At 39.8% G+C, this 24,559-nt stretch overlaps 8 non-coding genes across 8 annotated transcripts; all 8 read right to left on the bottom strand.

The window, feature by feature from the left end:
- Positions 1–2,784: 2,784 nt before the first annotated feature.
- On the bottom strand, positions 2,785–2,866 carry TRNAS-ACU (transfer RNA serine (anticodon ACU)). Its single transcript has one exon. It is a non-coding gene; the product is annotated as a tRNA-Ser (tRNA).
- A 4,654-nt stretch (positions 2,867–7,520) lies between these two features.
- Positions 7,521–7,602, bottom strand: TRNAL-AAG (transfer RNA leucine (anticodon AAG)). Its single transcript has one exon. It is a non-coding gene; the product is annotated as a tRNA-Leu (tRNA).
- Positions 7,603–12,840: 5,238 nt separating this feature from the next.
- TRNAL-AAG (transfer RNA leucine (anticodon AAG)) lies at positions 12,841–12,922 on the bottom strand. The gene has a single exon. It is a non-coding gene; the product is annotated as a tRNA-Leu (tRNA).
- Positions 12,923–13,420: 498 nt separating this feature from the next.
- TRNAS-GCU (transfer RNA serine (anticodon GCU)) lies at positions 13,421–13,502 on the bottom strand. The gene has a single exon. It is a non-coding gene; the product is annotated as a tRNA-Ser (tRNA).
- Positions 13,503–18,153: 4,651 nt separating this feature from the next.
- Positions 18,154–18,235, bottom strand: TRNAL-AAG (transfer RNA leucine (anticodon AAG)). The gene has a single exon. It is a non-coding gene; the product is annotated as a tRNA-Leu (tRNA).
- A 498-nt stretch (positions 18,236–18,733) lies between these two features.
- On the bottom strand, positions 18,734–18,815 carry TRNAS-GCU (transfer RNA serine (anticodon GCU)). Its single transcript has one exon. It is a non-coding gene; the product is annotated as a tRNA-Ser (tRNA).
- Positions 18,816–23,469: 4,654 nt separating this feature from the next.
- TRNAL-AAG (transfer RNA leucine (anticodon AAG)) lies at positions 23,470–23,551 on the bottom strand. The gene has a single exon. It is a non-coding gene; the product is annotated as a tRNA-Leu (tRNA).
- Positions 23,552–24,056: 505 nt separating this feature from the next.
- On the bottom strand, positions 24,057–24,138 carry TRNAS-GCU (transfer RNA serine (anticodon GCU)). Its single transcript has one exon. It is a non-coding gene; the product is annotated as a tRNA-Ser (tRNA).
- Between the last annotated feature and the right edge of the window lie 421 nt (positions 24,139–24,559).

Below are 24,559 nucleotides of genomic sequence, written 5' to 3'. Positions count from 1 at the left end.
CCCCTTTGATCTTGCCCTGAATAATTTTTCCCTTTGTTTTTCTTCCCTCCTCCTATTATTTTTCGCCATCTTCAATTTTATTCTTTTACTAATTTTACATGCCACCCATGATCCAAATAAGCAATCTATAACAATCAATATCCCCTGTATTATTTTAGACAATATCCCATGCCAAATGTTACTAATCCAATTTCCCACTTAAGCAAATCCTTTCCCAACCTTTTTCCAAACACCTGGTTCTTTCAAATCCTTCAAGTCCGTACTATCCCTAGTCAAGTTAGTAAGCATACTTCTAATCTCATTACTATTATCTGGTATGTAAGCGCAACAATTACACCCATTGAGCAATCTACAAACTCTGCCATTTTTCACTAAAAGAATGTCTAAAGCAAGCCTGTTTTGAAGAGTATTAGCCCCCTCCGCAGCAAGTTCAGTATCCATCAGGAGTATAGCCCCTGATAAGTTTGTCAGCATGTTATCCTCAATAGTAGACAACTTTTGAATCTTTATGGAGTTCATAATAACTCCCACTGAAGAAATTATCGTCCCAAATATGTCTCCTACTACACCAGCAGCAGTCTCTTTCTTATGTCTAGTACAATGTAATTCAGACAATTTTGGTAACCTTTTCAAATCGTGAAGTTGATATATCTTTGGGAAAACTATCCCCAAATAACATGTCCCATACTATCCCTTTGGAAGACGGTAATAAGCATTAAGTCCACATATAATAAATCCCGGGGATTGCTGGATCCTGTCCATTTAACATGAACGTCCATTTACTCTGAAACAAAAACACACGCTTACATTCACTCATTCCCACAAACACATTGTCATAGTATGATTTGGTCTTGGATATGCAAAGCTTTCCTACATGTAGTGCGTCTAAAGCTAACTTCCCTTGTTCTCTAATTGCACTATAACCGTCACTACTAGCAAAGGCCCGTTGCTGTAATCCTTTCTCTAGTTTACCCTTCAATGCCCTTCTTCTCTCTTCCGTGTGATCTAAAAAGCTTTTCTCTACAGGTGTAAGCAAACATGTCAAATTATTGTGGTGTGCATAAGATGTACTAATTGTTAATGTCGCCTGAAAGAATCCTTTAACTAACTTTATGCTATAGTACTTAGCTACCCCACACACATCCTCTATGATAAGCACATTAGAAAACACAAGATCATGATTTGAGTAAAAATATTGAATCTCTTCCTGGTTATAGAATCTTGTTAGTAACAGACTACAACGTATCCCATATGTTAATGACAGTCTATGATAGGTAACCGTCTCTTGTACCGAAACAGGAATCTGTTTACACACAAAACAATCTTTTGCATCCATTGTGTCAACATACTCACTCAGCAAGCGATAGAAAACATCAGTGGATAGTTCCCCTTTCGAGTTAGTTCCCTCATGCAAGTATCTTGTATCCAGCTCAAACCTCTCCCAGGCTGTTAGTGCAGTGGTAGTCTCAGGAATTGTAGCATTGTTAGTCTCACTTTTATCCATTAGTGTCATACTCACAACCACGACCCTAATGAATATTTATTACATGAACCTTTTTTGCAAAAGTATTTGGTTCAAGTAAACTTAAAGTGTTGGGATTCAAGCCCACGGCTCCAGAGAGACTGGAGCCTAAATCTAGCCAGTTTAGCCTGCTCAGCCACGCTACCTCACATCTACAAGCTCACAACTATAGTAACTTGGCCAAACACTGTGGACACCCGCTGTGGTGACCTCGCTATGCAGGGTAACGCAGCATTCACCGACAGTTGAGCGAGTTACAGGTGAAAAGCAAATTATAATAACTGTCTGCATATAATATATGTCTTTCCTTATTTATTCTTCTTCCCCATTGTATGTTTGCTCTCTGCTTTAGAAACGCGAGCTGTCATCACTGCAAGGAAACGTATCACACAGCGTTCTACTGTTTACACTCACTGAACTTTCAGCATCACAGTGACCCCTCTCGTCGCCTCTATAGTTAGACTTCAAGACAGCTGGTTTGTTTACCGATACAATTCTTGTCACCTTAGGTTGTGGTTTTTTAAAATAAGAAGGCTCGGTCCCACTGTCTGGCTACCCTTATATATATACGTCACCACTTTACATAGTCTCACCTCTCGCTATGTGGATCGTAGGTGCAGAAGGCAGAGAGTGAGACACTGATGCAGACAAAATACGTTTGTGAGTTGAAAAATACTGGCAGCGGTGGGATTCAAACCCTCGCCTCCAAAGAGACTGGAGCCTTAATCCAGCGCCTTAGACCGCTCGGCCACACTACCCTGTGCAAACCTGTTTCTGTAAGCTTTCTGAAGTGAGATGTTCTGTTGTATAGGGGAGTTGGAGAATAAGGGTGTATAGCCTGTGAAGTGATCCTAGGAAAGTCAACGCCAACAGCAGCAGGTACGTGATACATTCAGTAGGTCAGGATTGGCCCCGGGCCATGGAGGTGTCAGAGAGCGCCAGTCCTGAGAGTCCGTAGGAAGACAACCCTTACATTGGCGTCCCGCACGCGCTGCTTCTCTTTCTTTAAGGATAAGGAATCAAACTATCTACGTCCCTCAACTTACCAACCCTCCGCCTCAGGAAAGATTTTGTGATTCATGAGCAGAACCCGGCTGGCGCTGTTTACAGTAATGCCTAAGCACAGTACTCAACTGAGCGGTGTTTCCAAACTGAGCCGTTGTACTGCCGGAAATACCATGGGATATGTCATTTAACTTTCACATAAAATAGGGTTAACCCAGCCCTACCACATACTAAAAACTAAAGACGGAACAATAAACCGACAAGGATGGGATTCGAACCCACACGTGCAGAGCACAATAAATTAGTAGTCCATCGCCTTAACCACTCAGCCACCTCGTCTTCAAAACACCATGTTTCAGGAGTACAAAATATGGTAGCCAAAATGTGTTCTATTAGGTGATAGTTGTCTAAACATAATAAAGAGCATATATTTTCAGATTGTTATGGTAACTTGTTGTCTTCAGCTTTGCTCTATACGACCTTGTTGTCCATCCCTACTTCAGCTTGAATTTATATGTTAAATGTAATGTAATCATGAAAATTACACTTTCCAAACGTGTTCTATCCATATGTGATGTACTATCACACTACCCTCAAATGAGCTAAGATTGCTTTAATTCAGTTGTACGTGGATTTAAAGTGCAATATCATACAAATATTGTACTGGTATGGCGCTTTCGAGTCTCTAGGTGTCAGTTATTGGTGGTGTGCTTACATGTCAACATTAGGCAGCAAATAGTACACAATTAAGGAAAACTGCTTTCCCATTTAATGTGCATTGTTTTGCAAAAAGTTTTAAGTAGGAGAAAGTAAAACTTAGTTTATAAAACCACCTAAACTGGGAGTATTGCCGCTACAGCTATGACACTTCAGTTTAAAAACGTACGTGCCTCAACAAGAAATATTTTTTGCGCTAAATAAATTGCTGTCCGACTACTCACGTAATGCATAAAACTGAGGCAGTCGTAATTACAATACATTGAAGTAATATTTTGGTAGTTTTTGTTGACGATGACTCCGCAGCAAGCGATCAGATTACTTTTTATTAGTGAAGGCGCGTCAGAGCCTTGATAAGTAAACTTACAAGGAGACACGCCTAGGTCGATGAACCTTTTAGACCAGGTTCGGGGACTTCCCAGTACGAGATGTCTTTTGGCATCACAAATCAATAGATCAATATCTCAACAACAATTGCAATAACTAATCAGCATGCTAATCAATAACCTTTAATGAGAGTAAATAAAGAGAACACACCATGATCTTTCAGTCATGAATAACCACACCAATTTAGTTAAGTGTTAGGATATTTATTTCCCTACTGGTTACAATCTAAAGTCATTTCTGTTAATCTCATCAGCAATTCATCTCATTAGTAACTCTTCAGATTTGCAATTAGAAACGCAATTAATCAATGCATAGAGAATATTCACTCAGTATTAACACATAATTATTAAGAAGCAACTTAGCAAAGTCTCAGTAGTGCATGGTTCAACAAAGCAAGAACTCAGTCATTTGTCTATTTGCGTCAGATTTTAGTGAACACCTTAAATAACCTCGTATTAGCATCAGCATGTTGGGCTTCATGCAAAACAATTAAGCAAACACAAATTTGGAAAACATCTAACTATGGCCTCTATCAAAGAGCGTTGGTACCTAGAAAGAGAAGGCAAACAGACAATTACAATTTTCATCAGATAGTTACCCATCCAATGGATCAGCAAACAGCGTCAGTCTTCGTCCTCGGGACATCAGTCGTTTGCATCATCAGCAAAGAAAGGACAGGGCAAAGTATCAGTATGGCATAGCTAAGGAACAAGAACTTCCCTCATATAGAGGAGAAGTAAGTATCAGGTAAGGAATAAGTAAAGGGTGGTTTAGAGTAACAGGGCGAACAAACGGCAAAGTCTCAAACGAAATGGCCTAAATGGCTCAGTAGAATGGCAAAGAATGGCTTGGAGTGGAATGTCCAATAAATGCCTGATTTCTCCTCGGGTCATGTGGTTAAATCAAAACTGTCTAATTTACTCCTAATTCCTCAATGGATAATCATTGGTGCATCGCCATCTCTGTCCAATAATCTTCACCAGAGTTTTACACAAACCACAGTTCTCATGTCGTTGATTGGCCCATGTTATTGACGTTTTCATCCGTTGGAATGTCAGGTGAGAAAAGTTACATTTTACGCTACAGTCAGTAGTTCCATTGTTTTCTCCTACTCCAGGCAGCCTTGCACCTGTTACAAATTACATTGTTGCATTCAGCAAGAATGTCTCCTTGAGCAAGTAGGGTCCCACGAGAAAGAATTTACTACAGCTACACACATCTCTAGCTTCTGGGAAAGTACAGTTTCATGTCCTTCAGGAAAATAGCACATTGCACGTTAGAAAAAGACAGTTTAATATGAGACCAGGCAGCTAGGCACAGACCTTCGCTAAACTAAGGCCTACTGCTTAATGAACAAACTCCTAATACATAACTCCAATTTTGATATGTTAATACAAATTAAAAACATTAGTACATAATTAATTCAGCATTAATAACTTTCATTAGTCTTCGTATACATTGGTAGCCACTCCCCGTGGGCACATTTCAAACGTGTGCATTATTTCTACGTTAACACATTTTTTATGCAGCTTCATTACACAATATATTGTAAGCTTTTCATGCTAATATTAATTTTAAAAGACACACTCCAGCAATCCCTCCTCTGATGACTCTTGTCATCACACAAATCTTCCCTACTAATTTTACATACTAAAATTCCCTCATATCAATCTCTTCCCTTCTTGGTTTCCCCTTTGATCTTGCCCTGAATAATTTTTCCCTTTGTTTTTCTTCCCTCCTCCTATTATTTTTCGCCATCTTCAATTTTATTCTTTTACTAATTTTACATGCCACCCATGATCCAAATAAGCAATCTATAACAATCAATATCCCCTGTATTATTTTAGACAATATCCCATGCCAAATGTTACTAATCCAATTTCCCACTGAAGCAAATCCTTTCCCAACCTTTTTCCAAACACTTGGTTCTTTCAAATCCTTCAAGTCCGTACTATCCCTAGTCAAGTTAGTAAGCATACTTCTAATCTCATTACTATTATCTGGTATGAAAGCGCAACAATGACACCCATTGAGCAATCTACAAACTCTGCCATTTTTCGCTAAAAGAATGTCTAAAGCAAGCCTGTTTTGAAGAGTCATAGCCCCCTCCGCAGCAAGTTCAGTATCCATCAGGAGTATAGCCCCTGAAAAGTTTGTCAGCATGTTATCCTCAATAGTAGACAACTTTTGAATCTTTATGGAGTTCATAATAACTCCCACTGAAGAAATTATCGTCCCAAATATGTCTCCTACTACACCAGCAGCAGTCTCTTTCTTATGTCTAGTACAATGTAATTCAGACAATTTTGGTAACCTTTTCAAATCGTCAAGTTGATATATCTTTGGGAAAACTATCCCCAAATAACATGTCCCATACTATCCCTTTGGAAGACGGTAATAAGCATTAAGTCCACATATATAATAAATCCCGGGGATTGCTGGATCCTGTCCATTTAACATGAACGTCCATTTACTCTGAAACAAAAACACACGCTTACATTCACTCATTCCCACAAACACATTGTCATAGTATGATTTGGTCTTGGATATGCAAAGCTTTCCTACATGTAGTGCGTCTAAAGCTAACTTCCCTTGTTCTCTAATTGCACTATAACCGTCACTACTAGCAAAGGCCAGTTGGTGTAATCCTTTCTCTAGTTTACCCTTCAATGCCCTTCTTCTCTCTTCCGTGTGATCTAAAAAGCTTTTCTCTACAGGTGTAAGCAAACATGTCAAATTATTGTGGTGTGCATAAGATGTACTAATTGTTAATGTCGCCTGAAAGAATCCTTTAACTAACTTTATGCTATAGTACTTAGCTACCCCACTCACATCCTCTATGATAGGCACATTAGAAAACACAAGATCATGATTTGAGTAAAAATATTGAATCTCTTCCTGGTTATAGAATCTTGTTAGTAACAGACTACAACGTATCCCATATGTTAATGACAGTCTATGATAGGTAACCCCTTCTTGTACCGAAACAGGAATCTGTGTACACACAAAACAATCTTTTGCATCCATTGTGTCAACATACTCACTCAGCAAGCGATAGAAAACATCAGTGGATAGTTCCCCTTTCGAGTTAGTTCCCTCATGCAAGTATCTTGTATCCAGCTCAAACATCTCCCAGGCTGTTAGTGCAGTGGTAGTCTCAGGAATTGTAGCATTGTTAGTCCCACTTTTATCCATTAGTGTCATACTCACAACCACGACCCTAATGAATATTTATTACATGTACCTTTTTTGCAAAAGTATTTGGTTCAAGTAAACTTAAAGTGTTGGGATTCAAGCCCACGGCTCCAGAGAGACTGGGGCCTAAGTCTAGCCAGTTTAGCCTGCTCAGCCACGCTACCTCACATCTACAAGCTAACAACTATAGTAACTTGGTCAAACACTGTGGACACCCGCTGTGGTGACCTGGCTATGCAGGGTAACGCAGCATTCATCGACAGTTGAGCGAGTTACAGGTGAAAAGCAAAGTATAATAACTGTCTGCATATAATATATGTCTTTCCTTATTTATTCTTCTTCCCCATTGTATGTTTGCTCTCTGCTTTAGAAACGCGAGCTGTCATCACTGCAAGGAAACGTATGACACAGCGTTCTACTGTTTACACTCACTGAACTATCAGCATCACAGTGACCCCTCTTGTCGCCTCTATAGTTAGACTTCAAGACAGCTGGTTTATTTACCGATACAATTCTTGTCACCTTAGGTTGTGGTTTTTTAAAATAAGAAGGCTCGGTCCCACTGTCTGGCTACCCTTATATATATACGTCACCACTTTACATAGTCTCACCTCTCGCTATGTGGATCGTAGGTGCAGAAGGCAGAGAGTGAGACACTGATGCAGACAAAATACGTTTGTGAGTTGAAAAATACTGGCAGCAGTGGGTTTCGAACCCACGCCTCCAAAGAGACTGGAGCCTTAATCCAGCACCTTAGACCGCTCGGCCACACTACCCTGTGCAAACATCTTTCTGTAAGCTTTCTGAAGTGAGATGTCCTGTTGTATAGGGGAGTTGAAGAATAAGGGTGTATTGCCTGTGAAGTGATCCTAGGAAAGTCAACGCCAACAGCAGCAGGCACGTGATACATTCAGTAGGTCAGGATTGGCCCCGGGCCATGGGAGGTGTCAGGGAGCGCCAGTCCTGAGAGTCCTTAGGAAGACAACCCTTACATTGGCGTCCCGCACGCGCTGGTTCTCTTTCTTTAAGGATAAGGAATCAAACTATCGACGTCCCTCAACTTACCAACCCTCCGCCTCAGGAAAGATTTTGTGATTCATGAGCAGAACCCGGCTGGCGCTGTTTACAGTAATGCCTAAGCACAGTACTCAACTGAGCGGTGTTTCCAAACTGAGCCGTTGTACTGCCGGAAATACCATGGGATATGTCATTTAACTTTCACATAAAATAGGGTTAACCCAGCCCTACCACATACTAAAAACTAAAGACGGAACTAAACCGACGAGGATGGAATTCGAACCCACGCGTGCAGAGCACAATGTATTAGCAGTCCATCGCCCTAACCACTCGGCCACCTTGTTTTCAAAACACCATGTTTCAGGAGTACAAAATATGGTAGCCAAAATGTGTTCTATTAGGTGATAGTTGTCTAAACATAATAAAGAGCATATATTTACAGATTGTTATGGTAACTTGTTGTCTTCAGCTTTGCTCTATACGACCTTGTTGTCCATCCCTACTTCAGCTTGAATTTATATGTTAAATGTAATGTAATCATGAAAATTACACTTTCCAAACGTGTTCTATCCATATGTGATGTACTATCACACTACCCTCAAATGAGCTAAGATTGCTTTAATTCAGTTGTACGTGGATTTAAAGTGCAATATCATACAAATATTGTAATGGTATGGCACTTTCGAGTCTCTAGGTGTCAGTTATTGGTGGTGTGCTTACATGTCAACATTAGGCAGCAAATAGTACACAATTAAGGAAAACTGCTTTCCCATTTAATGTGCATAGTTCTGCAAAATGTTTTAAGTAGGAGAAAGTAAAACTTAGTTTATAAAACCACCTAAACTGGGAGTATTGCCGCTACAGCTATGACACTTCAGTTTAAAAACGTACGTGCATCAACAAGAAATATTTTTGCGCTAAATAAATTGCTGTCCGACTACTCACGTAATGCATAAAACTGAGGCAGTCGTAATTACAATACATTGAAGTAATATTTTGGTAGTTTTTGTTGACGATGACTCCGCAGCAAGCGATCAGATTACTTTTTATTAGTGAAGGCGCGTCAGAGCCTTGATAAGTAAACTTACAAGGAGACACGCCTAGGTCGATGAACCTTTTAGACCAGGTTCGGGGACTTCCTAGTACGAGATGTCTTTTGGCATCACAAATCAATAGATCAATATCTCAACAACAATCGCAATAACTAATCAGCATGCTAATCAATAACCTTTAATGAGAGTCAATAAAGTGAACACACCATGATATTTCAGTCATGAATAACCACACCAATTTAGATAAGTGTTAGGATATTTATTTCCCTACTGGTTACAATCTAAAGTCATTTCTGTTAATCTCATCAGCAATTCATCGCATTAGTAACTCTTCAGATTTGCAATTAGAAACGCAATTAATCAATGCATAGAGAATATTCACTCAGTATTAACACATAATTATTAAGAAGCAACTTAGCAAAGTCTCAGTAGTGCATGGTTCAACAAAGCAAGAACTCAGTCATTTGTCTATTTGCGTCAGATTTTAGTGAACACCTTAAATAACCTCGTATTAGCATCAGCATGTTGGGCTTCATGCAAAACAATTTAGCAAACACAAATTTGGAAAACATCTAACTATGGCCTCTATCAAAGAGCGTTGGTACCTAGAAAGAAAAGGCAAACAGACAATTACAATTTTCATCAGATAGTTACCCATCCAACGGATCAGCAAACATCGTCAGTCTTCGTCCTCAGGACATCAGTCGTTTGCATCATCAGCAAAGAAAGGACAGGGCGAAGTATCAGTATGGCATAGCTAAGGAACAAGAACTTCTCTCATATAGAGGAGAAGTAAGTATCAGGTAAGGAATAAGTAAAGGGTGGTTTAGAGTAACAGGGCGAACAAACGGCAAAGTCTCAAACGAAATGGCCTAAATGGCTCAGTAGAATCTCAAAGAATGGCTTGGAGTGGAATGTCCAATAAATGCCTGATTTCTCCTCGGGTCATGTGGTTAAATCAAAACTGTCTAATTTACTCCTAATTCCTCAATGGATAATCATTGGTGCATCGCCATCTCTGTCCAATAATCTTCACCAGAGTTTTACACAAACCACAGTTCTCATGTCGTTGATTGGCCGATGTTATTGACGTTTTCATCGGTTGGAATGTCAGGTAAGAAAAGTTACATTTTACGCTACAGTCAGTAGTTCCATTGTTTTCTCCTACTCCAGGCAGCCTTGCACCTGTTACAAATTACACTGTTGCATTCAGCAAGAATGTCTCCTTGAGCAAGTAGGGTCCCATGAGAAAGAATTTACTACAGCTACACACATCTCTAGCTTTTGGGAAAGTACAGTTTCATGTCCTTCAGCAAAATAGCACATTGCACGTTAGAAAAAGACAGTTTAATATGAGACCAGGCAGCTAGGCACAGACCTTCGCTAAACTAAGGCCTACTGCTTAATGAACAAACTCCTAATACATAACTCCAATTTTGATATGTTAATACAAATTAAAAACATTAGTACATAATTAATTCAGCATTAATAACTTTCATTAGTCTTCGTATACATTGGTAGCCACTCCCCGTGGGCACATTTCAAACGTGTGCATTATTTTTACGTTAACACATTTTTTATGCAGCTTCATTACACAATATATTGTAAGCTTTTCATGTTAATATTAATTTTAAAAGACACACTCCAGCAATCCCTCCTCTGATGACTCTTGTCATCACACAAATCTTCCCTACTAATTTTACATACTAAAATTCCCTCATATCAATCTCTTCCCTTCTTGGTTTCCCCTTTGATCTTGCCCTGAATCATTTTTCCCTTTGTTTTTCTTCCCTCCTCCTATTATTTTTCACCATCTTCAATTTTATTCTTTTACTAATTTTACATGCCACCCATGATCCAAATAAGCAATCTATAACAATCAATATCCCCTGTATTATTTTAGACAATATCCCATGCCAAATGTTACTAATCCAATTTCCCACTGAAGCAAATCCTTTCCCAACCTTTTTCCAAACACCTGGTTCTTTCAAATCCTTCAAGTCCGTACTATCCCTAGTCAAGTTAGTAAGCATACTTCTAATCTCATTACTATTATCTGGTATGTAAGCGCAACAATTACACCCATTGAGCAATCTACAAACTCTGCCATTTTTCACTAAAAGAATGTCTAAAGCAAGCCTGTTTTGAAGAGTCATAGCCCCCTCCGCAGCATGTTCAGTATCCATCAGGAGTATAGCCCCTGAAAAGTTTGTCAGCATGTTATCCTCAATAGTAGACAACTTTTGAATCTTTATGGAGTTCATAATAACTCCCACTGAAGAAATTATCGTCCCAAATATGTCTCCTACTACACCAGCAGCAGTCTCTTTCTTAAGTCTAGTACGATGTAATTCAGACAATTTTGGTAACCTTTTCAAATCGTCAAGTTGATATATCTTTGGGAAAACTATCCCCAAATAACATGTCCCATCCTATCCCTTTGGAAGACGGTAATAAGCATTAGGTCCACATATATAATAAATCCCGGGGATTGCTGGATCCTGTCTATTTAACATGAATGTCCATTTACTCTGAAACAAAAACACACGCTTACATTCACTCATTCCTACAAACACATTGTCATAGTATGATTTGGTCTTGGATATGCAAAGCTTTCCTACATGTAGTGCGTCTAAAGCTAACTTCCCTTGTTCTCTAATTGCACTATAACCGTCACTACTAGCAAAGGCCCGTTGCTGTAATCCTTTCTCTAGTTTACCCTTCAATGCCCTTCTTCTCTCTTCCGTGTGATCTAAAAAGCTTTTCTCTACAGGTGTAAGCAAACATGTCAAATTATTGTGGTGTGCATAAGATGTACTAATTGTTAATGTTGCCTGAAAGAATCCTTTAACTAACTTTATGCTATAGTACTTAGCTACCCCACTCACATCCTCTATGATAGGCACATTAGAAAACACAAGATCATGATTTGAGTAAAAATATTGAATCTCTTCCTGGTTATAGAATCTTGTTAGTAACAGACTACAACGTATCCCATATGTTAATGACAGTCTATGATAGGTAACCCCCTCTTGTACCGAAACAGGAATCTGTGTACACACAAAACAATCTTTTGCATCCATTGTGTCAACATACTCACTCAGCAAGCGATAGAATTCAACAGTGGATAGCTCCCCTTTCGAGTTAGTTCCCTCATGCAAGTATCTTGTATCCAGCTCAAACCTCTCCCAGGCTGTTAGTGCAGTGGTAGTCTCAGGAATTGTAGCATTGTTAGTCGCACTTTTATCCATTAGTGTCATACTCACAACCACGACCCTAATGAATATTTATTACATGAACCTTTTTTGCAAAAGTATTTGGTTCAAGTAAACTTAAAGTGTTGGGATTCAAGCCCACAGCTCCAGAGAGACTGGAGCCTAAATCTAGCCAGTTTAGCCTGCTCAGCCACGCTACCTCACATCTACAAGCTCACAACTATAGTAACTTGGCCAAACACTGTGGACACCCGCTGTGGTGACCTGGCTATGCGGGGTAACGCAGCATTCACCGACAGTTGAGCGAGTTACAGGTGAAAAGCAAAGTATAATAACTGTCTTCATATAATATATGTCTTTCCTTATTTATTCTTCTTCCCCATTGTATGTTTGCTCTCTGCTTTAGAAACGCGAGCTGTCATCACTACAAGGAAACGTATCACACAGCGTTCTACTGTTTACACTCACTGAACTTTCAGCATCACAGTGACCCCTCTCGTCGCCTCTATAGTTAGACTTCAAGACAGCTGGTTTGTTTACCGATACAATTCTTGTCACCTTAGGTTGTGGTTTTTTAAATTAAGAAGGCTCGGTCCCACTGTCTGGCTACCCTTATATATATACGTCACCACTTTACATAGTCTTACCTCTCGCTATGTGGATCGTAGGTGCAGAAGGCAGAGAGTGAGACACTGATGCAGACAAAATACGTTTGTGAGTTGAAAAATGCTGGCAGCAGTGGGATTCGAACCCACGCCTCCAAAGAGACCGGAGCCTTAATCCAGCACCTTAGACCGCTCGGCCACACTACCCTGTGCAAACCTGTTTCTGTAAGCTTTCTGAAGTGATATGTTCTGTTGTATAGGGGAGTTGGAGAATAAGGGTGTATAGCCTGTGAAGTGATCCTAGGAAAGTCAACGCCAACAGCAGCAGGCACGTGATACATTCAGTAGGTCAGGATTGGCCCCGGGCCATGGGAGGTGTCAGGGAGCGCCAGTCCTGAGAGTCCGTAGGAAGACAACCCTTACATTGGCGTCCCGCACGCGCTGCTTCTCTTTCTTTAAGGATAAGGAATCAAATTATCTACGTCCCTCAACTTACCAACCCTCCGTCTCAGGAAAGATTTTGTGATTCATGAGTAGAACCCGGCTGGCGCTGTTTACAGTAATGCCTAAGCACAGTACTCAACTGAGTGGTGTTTCCAAACTGAGCCGTTGTACTGCCGGAAATACCATGGGATATGTCATTTAACTTTCACATAAAATAGGGTTAACCCAGCCCTACCACATACTAAAGACGGAACAATAAACTGACGAGGATGGGATTCGAACCCACGCGTGCAGAGCACAATGGATTAGCAGTCCATCGCCTTAACCACTCGGCCACCTCGTCTTCGAAACACCATGTTTCAGGAGTACAAAATATGGTAGCCAAAATGTGTTCTATTAGGTGATAGTTGTCTAAACATAATAAAGAGCATATATTTACAGATTGTTATGGGAACTTGCTGTCTTCAGCTTTGCTCTATACGACCTTGTTGTCCATCCCTACTTCAGCTTGAATTTATATGTTAAATGTAATGTAATCATGAAAATTACACTTTCCAAATGTGTTCTAGCCATATGTGATGTACTATCACACTACCCTCAAATGAGCTAAGATTGCTTTAATTCAGTTGTACGTGGATTTAAAGTGCAATATCATACAAATATTGTACTGGTATGGCGCTTTCGAGTCTCTAGGTGTCAGTTATTGGTGGTGTGCTTACATGTCAACATTAGGCAGCAAATAGTACACAATTAAGGAAAACTGCCTTCCCATTTAATGTGCATTGTTCTGCAAAAAGTTTTAAGTAGGAGAAAGTAAAACTTAGTTTATAAAACCACCTAAACTGGGAGTATTGCCGCTACAGCTATGACACTTCAGTTTAAAAACGTACGTGCATCAACAAGAAATGTTTTTGCGCTAAATAAATTGCTGTCCGACTACTCACGTAATGCATAAAACTGAGGCAGTCGTAATTACAATACATTGAAGTAATATTTTGGTAGTTTTTGTTGACGATGACTCCGCAGCAAGCAATCAGATTACTTTTTATTAGTGAAGGTGCGTCAGAGCCTTGATAAGTAAACTTACAAGGAGACACGCCTAGGTCGATGAACCTTTTAGACCAGGTTCGGGGACTTCCCAGTACGAGATGTCTTTTGGCATCACAAATCAATAGATCAATATCTCAACAACAATCGCAATAACTAATCAGCATGCTAATCAATAACCTTTAATGAGAGTCAATAAAGTGAACACACCATGATATTTCAGTCATGAATAACCACCCCAATTTAGTTAAGTGTTAGTATATTTATTTCCCTACTGGTTACAATCTAAAGTCATTTCTGCTAATCTCATCAGCAATTCATCTCATTAGTAACTCTTCAGATTTGCAATTAGAAACGCAATTAATCAATGCATAGAGAATATTCACTCAGTATTAACACATAATTATTAAGAAGCAACTTAGCAAAGTCTCAGTAGTGCATGGTTCAACAAAGCAAGAACTCAGTCATTTGTCTATTTGCGTCAGATTTTAGTGAACACCTTAAATAACCTCGTATTAGCATCAGCATGTTGGGCTTCATGCAAAACAATTTAGCAAACACAAATTTGGAAAACATCTAACTATGGCCTCTATCAAAGAGCAGTTGGTACCTAGAAAGAAAAGGCAAACAGACAATTACAATTTTCATCAGATAGTTACCCATCCAACGGATCAGCAAACAGCGTCAGTCTTCGTCCTCGGGACATCAGTCGTTTGCATCATCAGCAAAGAAAGGACAGGGCAAAGTATCAGTATGGCATAGCTAAGGAACAAGAACTTCCCTCATATAGAGGAGAAGTAAGTATCAGGTAAGGAATAAGTAAAGGGTGGTTTAGAGTAACAGGGCGAACAAACGGCAAAGTCTCAAACTAAATGGCCTAAATGGCTCAGTAGAATGGCAAAGAATGGCTTGGAGTGGAATGTCCAATAAATGCCTGATTTCTCCTCGGGTCATGTGGTTAAATCAAAGCTGTCTAATTTACTCCTAATTCCTCAATGGATAATCATTGGTGCATCGCCATCTCTGTCCAATAATCTTCACCAGAGTTTTACACAAACCACAGTTCTCATGTCGTTGATTGGCCCATGTTATTGACGTTTTCATCGGTTGGAATGACAGGTAAGAAAAGTTACATTTTACGCTACAGTCAGTAGTTCCATTGTTTTCTCCTACTCCAGGCAGCCTTGCACCTGTTACAAATTACACTGTTGCATTCAGCAAGAATGTCTCCTTGAGCAAGTAGGTTCCCATGAGAAAGAATTTACTACAGCTACACACATCACTAGCTTCTGGGAAAGTACAGTTTCATGTCCTTCAGGAAAATAGCACATTGTACGTTAGAAAAAGACAGTTTGATATGAGACCAGGCAGCTAGGCACAGACCTTCGCTAAACTAAGGCCTACTGCTTAATGAACAAACTCCTAATACATAACTCCAATTTTGATACGTTAATACAAATTAAAAACATTAGTACATAATTAATTCAGCATTAATAACTTTCATTAGTCTTCGTATACATTGGTAGCCACTCCCCGTGGGCACATTTCAAACGTGTGCATTATTTCTACGTTAACACATTTTTTATGCAGCTTCATTACACAATATATTGTAAGCTTTTCATTTTAATATTAATTTTAAAAGACACACTCCAGCAATCCCTCCTCTGATGACTCTTGTCATCACACAAATCTTCCCTACTAATTTTACATACTAAAATTCCCTCATATCAATCTCTTCCCTTCTTGGTTTCACCTTTGATCTTGCCCTGAATAATTTTTCCCTTTGTTTTTCTTCCCTCCTCCTATTATTTTTCGCCATCTTCAATTTTATTCTTTTACTAATTTTACATGCCACCCTTGATCCAAATAAGCAATCTATAACAATCAATATCCCCTGTATTATTTTAGACAATATCCCATGCCAAATGTTACTAATCCAATTTCCCACTGAAGCAAATCCTTTCCCAACCTTTTTCCAAACACCTGGTTCTTTCAAATCCTTCAAGTCCGTACTATCCCTAGTCAAGTTAGTAAGCATACTTCTAATCTCATTACTATTATCTGGTATGTAAGCGCAACAATTACACCCATTGAGCAATCTACAAACTCTGCCATTTTTCACTAAAAGAATGTCTAAAGCAAGCTTGTTTTGAAGAGTCATAGCCCCCTCCGCAGCAAGTTCAGTATCCATCAGGAGTATAGCCCCTGAAAAGTTTGTCAGCATATTATCCTCAATAGTAGACAACTTTTGAATCTTTATGGAGTTCATAATAACTCCCACTGAAGAAATTATCGTCCCAAATATGTCTCCTACTACACCAGCAGCAGTCTCTTTCTTATGTCTAGTACGATGTAATTCAGACAATTTTGGTAACCTTTTCAAATCGTCAAGTTGATATATCTTTGGGAAAACTATCCACAAATAACATGTCCCATACTATCCCTTTGGAAGACGGTAATAAGCATTAAGTCCACATATATAATAAATCCCGGGGATTGCTGGATCCTGTCCATTTAACATGAACGTCCATTTACTCTGAAACAAAATCACACGCTTACATTCACTCATTCCCACAAACACATTGTCATAGTATGATTTGGTCTTGGATATGCAAAGCTTTCCTACATGTAGTGCGTCTAAAGCTAACTTCCCTTGTTCTCTAATTGCACTATAACCGTCACTACTAGCAAAGGCCCGTTGCTGTAATCCTTTCTCTAGTTTACCCTTCAATGCCCTTCTTCTCTCTTCCGTGTGATCTAAAAAGCTTTTCTCTACAGGTGTAGCAAACATGTCAAATTATTGTGGTGTGCATAAGATGTACTAATTGTTAATGTTGCCTGAAAGAATCCTTTAACTAACTTTATGCTATAGTACTTAGCTACCCCACTCACATCCTCTATGATAGGCACATTAGAAAACACAAGATCATGATTTGAGTAAAAATATTGAATCTCTTCCTGGTTATAGAATCTTGTTAGTAACAGACTACAACGTATCCCATATGTTAATGACAGTCTATGATAGGTAACCCCCTCTTGTACCGAAACAGGAATCTGTGTACACACAAAACAATCTTTTGCATCCATTGTGTCAACATACTCACTCAGCAAGCGATAGAAAACATCAGTGGATAGTTCCCCTTTCGAGTTAGTTCCCTCATGCAAGTATCTTGTATCTAGCTCAAACCTCTCCCAGGCTGTTAGTGCAGTGGTAGTCTCAGGAATTGTAGCATTGTTAGTCCACTTTTATCCATTAGTGTCATACTCACAACCACGACCCTAATGAATATTTATTACATGAACCTTTTTGGCAAAAGTATTTGGTTCAAGTAAACTTAAAGTGATGGGATTCAAGCCCACGGCTCCAGAGAGACTGGAGCCTAGATCTAGCCAGTTTAGCCTGCTCAGCCACACTACCTCACATCTACAAGCTCACAACTATAGTAACTTGGCCAAACACTGTGGACACCCGCTGTGGTGACCTGGCTATGCAGGGTAACGCAGCATTCACCGACAGTGAGCGAGTTACAGGTGAAAAGCAAAGTATAATAACTGTCTGCATATAATATATGTCTTTCCTTATTTATTCTTCTTCCCCATTGTATGTTTGCTCTCTGCTTTAGGAACGCGAGCTGTCATCACTGCAAGGAAACTTATCACACAGCGTTCTACTGTTTACACTCACTGAACTTTCAGCATCACAGTGACCCCTCCCGTCGCCTCTATAGCTAGACTTCAAGACAGCTGGTTTGTTTACCGGTACAATTCTTGTCACCTTAGGTTGTGGTTTTTTAAAATAAGAAGGCTCGGTCCCACTGTCTGGCTACCCTTATATATTTACGTCACCACTTTACATAGTCTCACCTCTCGCTATGTGGATCGTAGGTGCAGAAGGCAGAGAGTGAGACACTGATGCAGACAAAATACGTTTGTGAGTTGAAAAATACAGGCAGCGGTGGGATTCGAACCCACGCCTCCAAAGAGACTGGAGCCTTAATCCAGCGCCTTAGACCGCTCGGCCACACTACCCTGTGCAAACCTGTTTCTGTAAGCTTTCTGAAGTGAGATGTTCTGTTGTATAGGGGAGTTGGAGAATAAGGGTGTATAGCCTGTGAAGTGATCCTAGGAAATTCAACGCCAACAGAAGCAGGCACGTGATACATTCAGTAGGTCAGGATTGGCCCCGGGCCATGGGAGGTGTCAGGGAGTGCCAGTCCTGAGAGTCCGTAGGAAGACAACCCTTACATTGGCGTCCCGCACGCGCTGCTTCTCTTTCTTTAAGGATAAGGAATCAAACTATCTACGTCCCTCAACTTACCAACCCTCCGCCTCAGGAAAGATTTTATGATTCATGAGCAGAACCCGGCTGGCGCTGTTTACAGTAATGCCTAAGCACAGTACTCAACTGAGCGGTGTTTCCAAACTGAGCCGTTGTACTGCCGGAAATACCATGGGATATGTCATTTAATTTTCACATAAATTAGGGTTAACCCAGCCCTACCACATACTAAAAACAGAACAATAAACCGACGAGGATGGGATTCGAACCCACACGTGCAGAGCACAATGGATTAGCAGTCCATTGCCTTAACCACTCTGCCACCTCGTCTTCAAAACAACATGTTTCAGGAGTACAAAATATGGTAGCCAAAATGTGTTCTATTAGGTGATAGTTGTCTAAACATAATAAAGAGCATATATTTACAGATTGTTATGGTAACTTGTTGTCTTCAGCTTTGCTCTATACGACCTTGTTGTCCATCCCTACTTCAGCTTGAATTTATATGTTAAATGTAATGTAATCATGATTATTACACTTTCCAAACGTGTTTTATCCATATGTGATGTACTATCACACTACCCTCAAATGAGCTAAGATTGCTTTAATTCAGTTGTACGTGGATTTAAAGTGCAATATCATACAAATATTGTACTGGTATGGCGCTTTCGTGTCTCTAGGTGTCAGTTATTGGTGGTGTGCTTACATGTCAACATTAGGCTGCAAATAGTACACAATTAAGGAAAACTGCCTTCCCATTTAATGTGCATTGTTCTGCAAAAGGTTTTAAGTAGGAGAAAGTAAAACTTAGTTTATAAAACCACCTAAACTGGGAGTATTGCCGCTACAGCTATGACACTTCAGTTTAAAAACGTACGTGCATCAACAAGAAATATTTTTGCGCTAAATAAATTGCTGTCCGACTACTCACGTAATGCATAAAACTGAGGCAGTCGTAATTACAATACATTGAAGTAATATTTTGGTAGTTTTTGTTGACGATGACTCCGCAGCAAGCGATCAGATTACTTTTTATTAGTGAAGGCGCGTCGGAGCCTTGATAAGTAAACTTACAAGGAGACACGCCTAGGTCGATGAACCTTTTAGACCAGGTTCGGGGACTTCCCAGTACGAGATGTCTTTTGGCATCACAAATCAATAGATCAATATCTCAACAACAATCGCAATAAATAATCAGCATGCTAATCAATAACCTTTAATGAGAGTTAATAAAGTGAACACACCATGATCTTTCAGTCATGAATAACCACACCAATTTAGTTAAGTGTTAGGATATTTATTTCCCTACTGGTTACAATCTAAAGTCATTTCTGTTAATCTCATCAGCAATTCATCTCATTAGTAACTCTTCAGATTTGCAATTAGAAACGCAATTAATCAATGCATAGAGAATATTCACTCAGTATTAACACATAATTATTAAGAAGCAACTTAGCAAAGTCTCAGTAGTGCATGGTTCAACAAAGCAAGAACTCAGTCATTTGTCTATTTGCGTCAGATTTTAGTGAACACCTTAAATAACCTCGTATTAGCATCAGCATGTTGGGCTTCATACAAAACAATTTAGCAAACACAAATTTGGAAAACATCTAACTATGGCCTCTATCAAAGAGCAGTTGGTACCTAGAAAGAAAAGGCAAACAGACAATTACAATTTTCATCAGATAGTTACCCATCCAACGGATCAGCAAACAGCGTCAGTCTTCGTCCTCGGGACATCAGTCGTTTGCATCATCAGCAAAGAAAGGACAGGGCAAAGTATCAGTATGGCATAGCTAAGGAACAAGAACTTCCCTCATATAGAGGAGAAGTAAGTATCAGGTAAGGAATAAGTAAAGGGTGGTTTAGAGTAACAGGGCGAACAAACGGCAAAGTCTCAAACTAAATGGCCTAAATGGCTCAGTAGAATGGCAAAGAATGGCTTGGAGTGGAATGTCCAATAAATGCCTGATTTCTCCTCGGGTCATGTGGTTAAATCAAAACTGTCTAATTTACTCCTAATTCCTCAATGGATAATCATTGGTGCATCGCCATCTCTGTCCAATAATCTTCACCAGAGTTTTACACAAACCACAGTTCTCATGTCGTTGATTGGCCCCTGTTATTGACGTTTTCATCGGTTGGAATGTCAGGTAAGAAAAGTTACATTTTACGCTACAGTCAGTAGTTCCATTGTTTTCTCCTACTCCAGGCAGCCTTGCACCTGTTACAAATTACACTGTTGCATTCAGCAAGAATGTCTCCTTGAGCAAGTAGGGTCCCATGAGAAAGAATTTACTACAGCTACACACATCTCTAGCTTCTGGGAAAGTACAGTTTCATGTCCTTCAGGAAAATAGCACATTGCACGTTAGAAAAAGACAGTTTAATATGAGACCAGGCAGCTAGGCACAGACCTTCGCTAAACTAAGGCCTACTGCTTAATGAACAAACGCCTAATACATAACTCCAATTTTGATATGTTAATACAAATTAAAAACTTTAGTACATAATTAATTCAGCATTAATAACTTTCATTAGTCTTCGTATACATTGGTAGCCACTCCCCGTGGGCACATTTCAAACGTGTGCATTATTTCTACGTTAACACATTTTTTATGCAGCTTCATTACACAATATATTGTAAGCTTTTCATGTTAATATTAATTTTAAAAGAAACACTCCAGCAATCCCTCCTCTGATGACTCTTGTCATCACACAAATCTTCCCTACTAATTTTACATACTAACATTCCCTCATATCAATCTCTTCCCTTCTTGGTTTCCCCTTTGATCTTGCCCTGAATAATTTTTCCCTTTGTTTTTCTTCCCTCCTCCTATTATTTTTCGCCATCTTCAATTATATTCTTTTACTAATTTTACATGCCACCCATGATCCAAATAAGCAATCTATAACAATCAATATCCCCTGTATTATTTTAGACAATATCCCATGCCAAATGTTACTAATCCAATTTCCCACTGAAGCAAATCCTTTCCCAACCTTTTTCCAAACACCTGGTTCTTTCAAATCCTTCAAGTCCGTACTATCCCTAGTCAAGTTAGTAAGCATACTTCTAATCTCATTACTATTATCTGGTATGTAAGCGCAACAATTACACCCATTGAGCAATCTACAAACTCTGCCATTTTTCACTAAAAGAATGTCTAAAGCAAGCCTGTTTTGAAGAGTCATAGCCCCCTCCGCAGCAAGTTCAGTATCCATCAGGAGTATAGCCCCTGAAAAGTTTGTCAGCATGTTATCCTCAATAGTAGACAACTTTTGAATCTTTATGGAGTTCATAATAACTCCCACTGAAGAAATTATCGTTCCAAATATGTCTCCTACTACACCAGCAGCAGTCTCTTTCTTATGTCTAGTACGATGTAATTTAGACAATTTTGGTAACCTTTTCAAATCTTCAAGTTGATATATCTTTGGGAAAACTATCCCCAAATAACATGTCCCATACTATCCCTTTGGAAGACGGTAATAAGCATTAAGTCCACATATATAATAAATCCCGGGGATTGCTGGATCCTGTCCATTTAACATGAACGTCCATTTACTCTGAAACAAAAACCCACGCTTACATTCACTCATTCCCACAAACACATTGTCATAGTATGATTTGGTCTTGGATATGCAAAGCTTTCCTACATGTAGTGCGTCTAAAGCTAACTTCCCTTGTTCTCTAATTGCACTATAACCGTCACTACTAGCAAAGGCCCGTTGCTGTAATCCTTTCTCTAGTTTACCCTTCAATGCCCTTCTTCTCTCTTCCGTGTGATCTAAAAAGCTTTTCTCTACAGGTGTAAGCAAACATGTCAAATTATTGTGGTGTGCATAAGATGTACTAATTGTTAATGTCGCCTGAAAGAATCCTTTAACTAACTTTATGCTATAGTACTTAGCTACCCCACTCACATCCTCTATGATAGGCACATTAGAAAACACAAGATCATGATTTGAGTAAAAATATTGAATCTCTTCCTGGTTATAGAATCTTGTTAGTAACAGACTACAACGTATCCCATATGTTAATGACAGTCTATGATAGGTAACCCCCTCTTGTACCGAAACAGGAATCTGTGTACACACAAAACAATCTTTTGCATCCATTGTGTCAACATACTCACTCAGCAAGCGATAGAAAACATCAGTGGATAGTTCCCCTTTCGAGTTAGTTCCCTCATGCAAGTATCTTGTATCCAGCTCAAACCTCTCCCAGGCTGTTAGTGCAGTGGTAGTCTCAGGAATTGTAGCATTGTTAGTCCCACTTTTATCCATTAGTGTCATACTCACAACCACGACCCTAATGAATATTTATTACATGAACCTTTTTTGCAAAAGTATTTGGTTCAAGTAAACTTAAAGTGTTGGGATTCAAGCCCATGGGTCCAGAGAGACTGGAGTCTAAATCTAGCCAGTTTAGCCTGCTCAGCCACGCTACCTCACATCTACAAGCTCACAACTATAGTAACTTGGCCAAACACTGTGGACACCCGCTGTGGTGACCTGGCTATGCAGGGTAACGCAGCATTCACCGACAGTTGAGCGAGTTACAGGTGAAAAGCAAAGTATAATAACTGTCTGCATATAATATATGGCTTTCCTTATTTATTCTTCTTCCCCATTGTATGTTTGCTCTCTGCTTTAGAAACGCGAGCTGTCATCACTGCAAGGAAACGTATCACACAGCGTTCTACTGTTCACACTCACTGAACTTTCAGCATCACAGTGACCCCTCTCGTCGCCTCTGTAGTTAGACTTCAAGACAGCTGGTTTGTTTACCGATACAATTCTTGTCACCTTAGGTTGTGGTTTTTTAAAATAAGAAGGCTCGGTCCCACTGTCTGGCTACCCTTATATATATACGTCACCACTTTACATAGTCTCACCTCTCGCTATGTGGATCGTAGGTGCAGAAGGCAGAGAGTGAGACACTGATGCATACAAAATACGTTTGTGAGTTGAAAAATACTGGCAGCAGTGGGATTCGAACCCACGCCTCCAAAGAGACTGGAGCCTTAATCCAGCGCCTTAGACCGCTCGGCCACACTACCCTGTGCAAACCCGTTTCTGTAAGCATTCTGAAGTGAGATGTTCTGTTGTATAGGGGAGTTGGAGAATAAGGGTGTATAGCCTGTGAAGTGATCCTAGGAAAGTCAACGCCAACAGCAGCAGGCACGTGATACATTCAGTAGGTCAGGATTGGCCCCGGGGCATGAGAGGTGTCAGGGAGCGCCAGTCCTGAGAGTCCGTAGGAAGACAACCCTTACATTGGCGTCCCGCACGCGCTGCTTCTCTTTCTTTAAGGATAAGGAATCAAACTATCTACGTCCCTCAACTTACCAACCCTCCACCTCAGGAAAGATTTTGTGATTCATGAGCAGAACCCGGCTGGCGCTGTTTACAGTAATGCCTAAGCACAGTACTCAACTGAGCGGTGTTTCCAAACTGAGCCGTTGTACTGCCGGAAATACCATGGGATATGTCATTTAACTTTCACATAAAATAGGGATAACCCAGCCCCACCACATACTAAAAACTAAAGACGGAACAATAAACCGACGAGGATGGGATTCGAACCCACGCGTGCAGAGCACAATGGATTAGCAGTCCATCGCCTTAACCACTCTGCCACCTCGTCTTCAATACACCATGTTTCAGGAGTACAAAATATGGTAGCCAAAATGTGTTCTATTAGGTGATAGTTGTCTAAACATAATAAAGAGCATATATTTACAGATTGTTATCGTAACTTGTTGTCTTCAGCTTTGCTCTATACGTCCTTGTTGTCCATCCCTACTTCAGCTTGAATTTATATGTTAAATGTAATGTAATCATGAAAATTACACTTTCCAAACGTGTTCTATCCATATGTGATGTACTATCACACTACCCTCAAATGAGCTAAGATTGCTTTAATTCAGTTGTACGTGGATTTAAAGTGCAATATCATACAAATATTGTACTGGTATGGCGCTTTTGAGTCTCTAGGTGTCAGTTATTGGTGGTGTGCTTACATGTCAACATTAGGCAGCAAATAGTACACAATTAAGGAAAACTGC

This window comes from Pleurodeles waltl, chromosome 12 (genome assembly GCF_031143425.1).
Source record: "Pleurodeles waltl isolate 20211129_DDA chromosome 12, aPleWal1.hap1.20221129, whole genome shotgun sequence".
Lineage (NCBI taxonomy): Eukaryota > Metazoa > Chordata > Amphibia > Caudata > Salamandridae > Pleurodeles > Pleurodeles waltl.
The sequence above is the reverse complement of the archived record's forward strand: the minus strand, read 5'-3'. Positions and strand labels throughout refer to the sequence as shown.